At 46.6% G+C, this 6908-nt stretch overlaps 1 pseudogene; it reads right to left on the bottom strand.

Moving 5' to 3' along the window:
- Nucleotides 1-1042, bottom strand: part of LOC123129253 (uncharacterized) — a 1284-nt pseudogene extending 242 nt beyond the window's left edge.
- Between the last annotated feature and the right edge of the window lie 5866 nt (nucleotides 1043-6908).

The following is a 6908-nucleotide window of genomic DNA, read 5'->3' on the forward strand; positions in this document are numbered from 1 at the left end:
GTCATGTTGATCACCACATGTGGCCGTTGCTGCCACTTGCCTATATGCTTTGATTGTGCCCATGCCGATATCTTGTCCTCTTCAGCGACGAGCACAAGCACATCCCGACCCGCCGACGATGTTGCTAGAAGTTTTTGGTGTTGTTCGTGGTGTGGGAACCCTTTTGGGAGCATCCTCGCCATCACCTTTGCCGCTCTGACACGGAGCTTCAGGACATAGGACCCGGTGTCAGTCTAGCACAACCAGTGGACAGTGCTGCCGGTGACCAGGGCCTTGCCGAGGCTTTGTTGCAAGTGGTTGCCAAATAGGTTAGGTAGATAGTTGTTGGTGTAGAGGCCCCACACGCCATGCTCCGATGAGAAGGTCTGGAGCTGCAGGTTGCCGCTGTACTGTGACATCTCTAGATATGCCTTGACCACTTGAAAATGCCGGCCAACGGAGGTGGCCCCCTTATCATCGCCACGGACGAGCACGACATAATTTACCCCAGTCGTTCTTGGGAACGCCTGTTCGGATGGTAGGGTGAGACTCCTGCCGGTGGCCGGGTCGCACACGCGGAGCTCTTGTGCCAAGCCTACACGGGCGAGGACAAGACCATCGCGTGACGAGAGGGGAAAGCCTCCGCGGCTAGCCGTGCGCAGCTTGGTGGCATCCGGCACGCTGGTGTCCACCAGAAACAGCTCCTCCTCGGGCTTGGGCCAGCCGTGGGACTGGTAGATCAGATTGCCGCGTAGGAGGGGGAGCACGAAGCGGTCTCCCTGCTGGAGGCAGAGGGGGCCGTGGAGGCTGATGTATTCCTTGACGCGGTCCATGCACGTGGCGGCACAGCGCACGAGGGTGGCCGGGTCGGTGCGCACCGCAATGTCCACCAGCACGTCCAACGACATTGACGTTGCCTTCTGCCTCCGCCGTCTTGCAGCTTGACTTGGCGCCGCTGCCTGCCATGGTCGATGCCTCTATAGGTGGCTCTAGGAGGGAGCTCAGTACAGGGCGAGATCCGGTTGCGTACCGAGATCGATGCTGTATAATTAGCCCAGATCATAGATGTGCATCCTAGTTAATATAAGTAGGATTATGGGATATTTTGGTATGACTTGGGTTTCCGTAATTGTTTGGTAACTAGAGATTCGGCCGGAGACGTCCCGATCTAGTCCGTGACGTTGACACATTGTCGATCCTCTATCTGTATGTACGTGCAAGCTAGCCGAACAAGCAGCTTAGTCGATTATTGGTTGGCTACAGTAGTACGTGATCGATGTACTTCGGCGTTTGGCGCACGTAGCGACTCGTAGCTAGACGATGGAACGAAATCTTTTTTCTGATTATCTCGTACGTATTGTGCCACGTCCAACGCCCTGCCGGACTCGTACAACCACCAGTCCAGTTTACAACTTTATTTAGGACTCTACGTGACTTTATACTATAACTAGATAAATTACTGCATAGATCGGCCTGCAACTGCAACGACGCGACGGCACCAAGGGCACGAAACAAGAACGGTGCTCGCCCTCGGCAGTGGATTGGTCAAACCTCTCCGACGACCTCCTCAACATGGTCCGGGGGAGAGTCGCCTCGCCGCTCGGCCGTGTATGCTTCACCGGCGTATGCGGGTCATGGCGCTCTGCCGCGTTGCAGCACCCAACGCCGCCGGCGCTCCCTCTGCTGGTCCTCTCACCTGCGGACCGGGGCATTGTCACCGAGAAGCGCCTAATTTACTGCCCCGAGGAAGGTGTGGTCCTTCAGGTTCCAATCCCAAGCAAGCTGCGCAACATGCAGTTCATCGGATCGTACGACGGTGGATGGATCGCGGCTATTGAAAGTTCAAGTTCCGACTATGACGGAGGATGGATGGGCGCGGTAGAAGGATCGACCATGTTCCTGATTGTGAATCTCTTCTCTGGCGTCGAGGTGCCACTGTCCGAGAAGCAGCGGAATTTTCGATTGACTGACCATAATGGAATAGACTTCATCTGAAAAATAATCTTTTCCGATGTTCCCACTTCAGGTGGCTGCATTCTTGTCGCCATGACTGCTGGGCGCAAGATTGCACTATGTAAGATTGGCTGTCTGGATGGATGGACAATACAAGGATGTGACATGGAGCCTGTTCGGGATGTCGTGTTTTACCGCGGGGAGCTTTACGGCCTAGCACATAGCAAGACATTATACACGTTTGACATTGATGTTAATGAAGATGGTGCACCGATAGTTACTGCCGCCTACCCCATGGACATCCAAAGGGGCGGTGATCCTATTTGTACGAGTTGATTCTTGGACAAAGCCTCATACATATGTGAGTTCAATGGTAAGCTGGCGGTGGCAGTTATGAGTCGATGGTTGCGAAACTGCAAGCCTTTCTTTAAAGTGTTCCAAGTCACAAATGTTGATGATGACGCACGCAAATATAAGTGGGAGGAGGTGGGTAGCTTGGGTGATTGCGCGTTGTTCTTGGGGCAACTATGCTCCTCCAAGGTGGTGCAAATGCCGGCTGGTGGCCGGGGACATGTAGAAAGAAACCACATATACTACTCGAACCATCACTCTGGAGTTAGCAAAGAGCACCAAGAGTTCGAGGAAGAATACCAAACAAAATCAGAATATGGTGACCTACTATTCCATAGGAAAGACCAAAGCGTTGATGAAGGTGGTGATAACATGGAGCGCATCCTGTCAGTACGATACTACATTAAGGGTGGCCATCATGTTCCCATGTGGTGCCTCCCTCCCCACTTCTAGGGCTTGTTTGACTAAAAAGATTTTCATAGAAAAATTGGAGGATGGAAATCCTTGGCGGTATTGCTATCATGGATTATTTGTTGTATTGTGAGGACAATTTGTTCTTCCTTTAAAAAGTCTCTATGGAATATTTCATATGAAATTTTTCATTGACTTTATCTCTTGGAAATATTACCGCAATAAAAGTTTTACATTGGTTGAGGAAAATAAGATCCATCCATCCAAAAGAATCTAGCTAGGTTGAAAAGTTTTCATAGAAAAGTTTTACAGTTAAATGCTGCTTGATTTTTAGAGCTGGTTGCAAGGTAAATACAGAAGCACAACAATGATGCATCAAGGGCGCCTTCAAGCCTTGGGTAGTGTACCAGCTCTAAAAATCAAGCAGCATTTAACTGTGTTCTCACGCCCCAGATACTACCCAAAGCAACTGCATCTCACGCCCTAGCTGAATGTATTTACCTTGCGACGCCGTCCCCTCGCCTCTGGGACGTGCAGAAGGACGAGGAGAAGGAGGAGGAGCAGTCCACGGCGCCGTGTACATCCTTGCTCCTCCACACGCGGGGCGCAGAGATGGACAAGGAGACTGAGCCGTGTGCGCAGTTGCCGCCATCGCCTTCCTTGAGGTGAACCTTCCTCCTCCCCATTTCTTCTTCCAATGAGCTCTTTCTTACTGTTGTCCCTCCTCTAATCCCTCCCATTCAGGCAAGTTGGAGGGGCGCACAAGGGTAAGGCAGGCCGCAGGATGATGGATGCGATGCAGTGAGGGCAGCAGTGTCATTAGAGGGACCCCTCCTGGTCAAGCCCCAACCCAGAGGCAAGTGCAGCTCCAAGTTCATGGAGAAAACGGCGGCACATGTGAGCTGTCTCTTCCTCTTTTCCTCATCTCCCGGCTGTTATTCTACTCGCACAGCAACACCGCAGACCTTGCCTAAGGTGAGATTTTTCTTCATCACCTTGCTCGTCTCCTGTTTGATGAAAGTTCTATGAGCTGATCCATTAAACGTTTCATGTTGTTTTTTCTCGTGTACGAACTCACAGTTCTCTCTTAGTTCTTGGGATCTCTGTGCTGTTAACTATGAAGGTTGGGTTTCTTTTTGATGCATCGCTCGATTTGTGTTTGCTGAAAAGTCTATGAGCTAATGCCTTGCTCGGTTTGTGTTTGCCGAAAAATCTACGAGATAATGTATTGGTGCGGCCAGCCTGTCAGCATGCACGATCTTTGTTTGGATTTCATCTCTATGGTAGTTTGGTCCTGTAGATAAAACCCGTACATATCTATGGCCTGCTTCCTGGTTAATTAAGTATTTGTACGCTTTTAAAACGTGACATGATCTTTGCGCAGTGCCACATCTGTCTCATAAGTTTCTGACTTCCGTTTATGACATGCTACCAAGTCAGTTGTCAGTTTGGCTGAGAGGTTTCTGAATTTCTCCTTAATGTGATGTGTTTCTTATCGTGAGTGATTTCCGTGGCTAACTCGTTTCCTAATTGTCAAACCTCATAGAGGAAATTAAGGAATGGCAGGGACTCTGGTTTGGTTATGAGAAGTGCTTGGTGGATGCTTATGTGATACTATTAAGGAGCTTAGCTCAACCTCAAATATTGTACATCTCTCTGCCATTTTGTTAATTTGTGCAGATAATTGAATTTATGGCTAGTTATTATAAGTTGGAAGATAATTGTATTCATGGCTAGACATTTGTTCAGATAAATGTATTCTTAAAACCTGTAATGTAGTGCATTCTGTCACTTTATTGGTAAATTCAGCAAATTTGTACTGGATTGACCTTTGGCGCACAGATTTGGAAGTACAAGATTTTCAAGATTGCATAGGATTTACTTTAAGAAGGAATCAAGTTGATGCTAATTAAGTGTGATAACATAGTTAGCTATTTACTTTGATATAATTTTTCCTGCAGGAAGGTCACTACTTGTAGGTCTGCACATGTTCATGTTGGAGCATTAGAATAAATAAAGTGAGTCTTGCAGTATTTATTGGGTGAAGTTTTGCATATGTATCAACACGCGGCGGTGGCGGTTGCTGGATGAGAGCTGGTCCTGACCCGGACGCAGCGCCCATCCCCGTCTCTGGTACCGTCGGAGAGGCGAGGATGGCGCCGGTCGTGCCGCGGCACGGCTCCAAAGCCACCAGTGTGACAGCGACAACAGCTACAACTTCATGCCGCTGTGAGTACCCGGCAGCCTCCTCTCCTTTAGCATGTAGCTACTTTGTTTTCTTCTGTTTGACGGAATACTACTACTTTGTGTCTTGTTTCTATTTTGGAATGACGATTAGAGCAGATAGCATTTTGCGGCTTAGCATGGCATGTTTTTTCAGTCTCAGGTTGTAAACTTCCTGATGTTGTTTGATAACAGAATGAGAAATTTCTAACAGCTCGCGGGTGCCCCTACACCCTCTATGAACAGTAAATTGAAAACAAACTGAAAAAAATCAAAAAAAGCTGAAACTTTAAGGGATCAAATATTATCAAAAGTTTGATGTTCCTGCAAAGTTTCAGCAACAAATAACCTTCGTGGAGCCCTCACCAAAAATAACAAAATCACTGCTAAAAAATGTACATAAACTTTGAACAATGATTTTGTTTTTTTATTTGAGTGCTCTTTGAATGTTATTTTTAGCTAAAACTTTGCAAGATCATCAAAAGGTTCATGATGTTCGATGTCCGAAAGTTTTTGATTTTTTTGAATTTACTGTTCATAGAGGGTGTAGAGGCACCCGGGTGCTGGAAATCCTGTCTCAGACAGAGAATTTCCCCGTGCTGGTGGAAAGCGGAAAACGGTTGGGTTCAGATGGATTTGATTTGTTCCATGTGTACTTCTCCGGTCTTTGCTCCATCAGCCAGCCGTCAAACAGATGGTGAGGTAGACAACTCCCGCAACTTAGAGCCACATGCTTTCTCATCACATCTACTGACAAGGTCGTTGCTTCTCTCTTCCTGTTGTGGCAGCATGGGAAGGAGGAGGAGTTCAGCACGGGGCCCTTGTCCGTGCTCATGCTTAGCATCAAGAACAACACTCAGGCTGGTTTGGTGTTCTTTCATCTTTTGAGATCTCGGCTCAGCAAGGAACAATTTTCTGCAGTACTACTCACTATCTCTCTTCATATATGTTTGAATTGAAGGCTTTCCAGCATTTCTTGTACTTGCGCTTGCTAGAAATCTAATCAACTTAGTTGCTTGTCCAACTGTAGTTTCCTGGATTGCCTTTAGTAATGCTGCATTTCGTTCTTGTCCTCTTAGTATTCAAAGTTAAGTGCACCATCGCATAATATATATGAGTAATTAACCGTGCTCTGGAGTAATGCATTGCGCTCTGTCCTCTTAGTATGCAAATTTAAGTGCATTATCGGGTAATTTATATGAGTAATTAACTATGGTTTCGGCGGCCTTTCGTCAAATGCCTTTGCCCTTTGGTAGTCGTTTACTACTGCAAAGTTAAAAGAAACATCATTTAGATGACTGATTATTAATTGCCAACCATAGTTTCTGTGCAGCTGTTTATTTTTTCAGTGTTAATGTCGCTCTTCTTGCTTCTCTGAGCATGATTGTTTCATAATTAGCATAGGATTTGTAGACATGGGAATGCTCAAGTGTCAACTGTCGTGAGACTATGCGAACAACAACATTTACAGAAGGTAGAATCTGAGCTTCAAGACAAGCAGCCCATAGTAACCTTAGTTGAGTAGTTCATCTATTATTTTGGACTGACTGAGTGTGGTCTTATACCAATCTAATATATGTACTTCTACCTCTGGAAGACCGAAGAGTTGAATGATGCAGAGTGTGAATGATGAACTTGTACAACTGATGGGTGGGGAGGGCAGGTCTGCAAGGTGTTGGGAAAACCCTTTCTTGATGTGAACAGTATAGTCTGATATTATTGTTAGTTGTCAATCGATCCAGGATTCAATGTCGTTTGCAAATTCAAGTGTTTCACTTGAAGGATGACGCAAATCACACGCAAGGAACATGTTAATATGCATACAATTGTTCTTCCTGAGTCATTTGTGCAACATATATATTTCACCATATCAATTGAAAACTGAATGGTGTGCAGGTTGGTTTTTGTGTGTTCGAAGTTCTACAACTACCAAGGGCTATTGGTTCTGGAAATTATTCACAAGCATGCGGCTCTGACCTACTTTTGTCCAA

This window comes from Triticum aestivum, chromosome 6A (genome assembly GCF_018294505.1).
Source record: "Triticum aestivum cultivar Chinese Spring chromosome 6A, IWGSC CS RefSeq v2.1, whole genome shotgun sequence".
Taxonomy (NCBI): domain Eukaryota; kingdom Viridiplantae; phylum Streptophyta; class Magnoliopsida; order Poales; family Poaceae; genus Triticum; species Triticum aestivum.